A 2,734-nucleotide genomic window follows, 5' to 3' on the forward strand; every position below is an offset into this window, starting at 1 on the left:
ACACACACACACACACACACACACACACACACACACACACACATATATATATATATATATATATATATATGTATATATATATATATATATATATATGCGCTACATATGTCACTGCATTTTATTTGGGCATAGCGAATGTATGTATCTATGTATACGCTACGTATTTCACTGCAAATCGAACTTTCACATTCGTCTACTCAATTGATACTGCGCACAGGTCTTTGATATCGTGTGGGAATATGTATAATCTTCTACTTGGTAATTCAAAAATCGATATAATACTCACTGGGTGCTCATATCAGAACTCAACGTTTATAATAAAGTAAGGCTCGTTGCCTACAAATTTAACTTTTATGATAAAATTAGTCTCGATGCTTATCGATTACAGATTACATGCAAGCTGTACGCGTGCGTTCTTCCGGCGGGCTTGTAGTACAACAGAAAGGCTACGAATTCGTATCAACGCAAGCTATGTTGACTATATGTATATGATATGATATTCATACATATATGATATTCAAGAATACAATACGGTAATCAAGAATTGTGTTGCTACTCTGTGCAAGACTATTCTGTGAACGTGCGCTTGTTGATAGACCACTCAAATTCCAACGTGTATACTGATCATGCCTTTGTTTTCACTTGTGCACAAGGCACACGTTTGTACTCTAATTACAAATGACACAAGTGTAGTCAGAATAAGATACTGACTGGCTCGGCATACCCAGAAGTGTACTATTTTGTCAAGATCTTGTGAAACAGAATCCAACCCCATTTGTAGAACAAGGTCAAGCAGTTTGGACGCGTTAATTTAATCAATTTTTTTCTCACGAGAGTGGGTCATGATGATGTTTGAACATTTGTGGTTTTGACGAATATCGATATAATTTTACCATTTCGAAAATAAGACGGAATTGGTCTAGTGGTATGATTGACCCTTAGGGTGGGTCAGGCCCCACGTTCGATTCGTGGATTCCGCCTATACTTTTTCTCGTTTTTATCTGTTTACCCGATATTTAACAGGTTTCTCTTGTGTCTTTATAGGTTCGGGATGAAATAACGTGTACACAATATGGATCAGTTGCAATGTAGATATCAGTCACTCACAACTGTTCGGAATTTGTGCTACATCTTCCCACGATTTCATCACATCTTGGCAGGTGCACATTCTTTTTCATGGCGGAAGGCATATTGTGGGTTGCATGGAAAATTCTTTGGACGGCCACAAGCATTTATGAATAAATTCAACTGTACATCATAGTCCAGGCTCTATTACAGGTTTTACAAGTCAGTTCACAACGTATGGGTGTACAGTCAATGGCAAAAATTGCAGCGGTTTGAACAGACGTTCAGGTTGCAAGATTGAACGTGCATATACCAATCATACATGTTCATGCATTATCTTCGTATGTGGCCGCTTACTAAATCTGACAAGCAGTGTGAGTATCAATTCCAATAGAATGATACAAACGGTTTGAAATATAAGGGAATAAGAAAAAAGTTAATTTTTTAAGCGTATGTAATGATCTCACCTTTCGAGTCACGATAATTCATTCGAATATTACGCTAGGGTACAGGTAGCTGAACTCGATGAGGTACTTTCTCTTGCACAATAAACTATATTATAAAGCGCATGATATACTTGCACAATAAACTATATTATAAAGCGCATGATATACAATCGGTCTTAAAGGAAGCAAAGCTTACATAGTTATTTCGCATACAAACAACCTCAATAAAGTATAATCTCGTGCTAGTAGGGTATATGTATAGAATACTGTTCTGCCTGTCCTTGGGGTTCCACAGGGATTGAACTTTGAAGTGAATCCTTTCCACCCCAGATGGACCCAGACTCTCAAGTCCCAGAGGCCCAGACTCCAGAGTGCAAATATTGTGTAAATCAATCATCACAGAGTGTTCAAACAAAACGAGTTGATGATTGATACCAAGCACCAATGGTAATCGTTTGCATCTCGTAATAAATATATAAATATATACTTTTTGGGTTAATAACACCACATGACCTTTGAAGCCCAGTCGGCAGTGGCCCTACTCCCTCTACTAGTAGTAAAATAAATACAGAAGTGTTCTAACAAATCCTACAAGTAGTTGGTCCATAAATTAGTAGGGCTATAGGACAGCCACCGTCTACATAACACAACATCACGTAGGCCGTCACACCAGTCAAGGCGATCTCAACCTTCTATACAACATATATCTAAACGTAGGTTAGGCATTATACTTTTCGGCGTGTCAGCTCACACACCCCAACAACGCACAACCACTACGTGAGTAGTACGAGGCCAATGCAGAACGATCAGTTCGAGCAGGCGGTGCTCCTTTCACTTTGTGGTGCCTCCAATCCACAGATAAAGGCAGAAGCTACAGCCTACTGTGAACAGATACGACTATCGGATAATGGCTGGCAACGTATGTGACTTGTTCTATAGTTGTGTTGGGCATGCAGAGCCCTATGAAAAACAATAGGGACATACAGAGCCCCTCGAAAAGTAATAGCGAGTCAATCCCCACTAGTACAACTTCAAATAAATACATATGTACCACATCTATCTATTCATTCATGTATATAAGTATGCATATCCTCACACGCGCTAATATACTCACGTGCGTGTGTATAAATGCACACACACACACACACACATATATATATGTATATATATACACACACACACACATATATATATATGTATATATATACACACACACAATAAAC

General features: G+C 38.4%; 1 non-coding gene across 1 annotated transcript; it reads left to right on the forward strand.

Moving 5' to 3' along the window:
• The first annotated feature begins 908 nt into the window (after nucleotides 1–908).
• SARC_30224 lies at nucleotides 909–980 on the forward strand. Its single transcript has one exon. It is a non-coding gene; the product is annotated as a tRNA-Pro (tRNA).
• Nucleotides 981–2,734: the final 1,754 nt, after the last annotated feature.

Source organism: Sphaeroforma arctica (assembly GCF_001186125.1).
Source record: "Sphaeroforma arctica JP610 unplaced genomic scaffold supercont1.1209, whole genome shotgun sequence".
Taxonomy (NCBI): domain Eukaryota; class Ichthyosporea; order Ichthyophonida; genus Sphaeroforma; species Sphaeroforma arctica.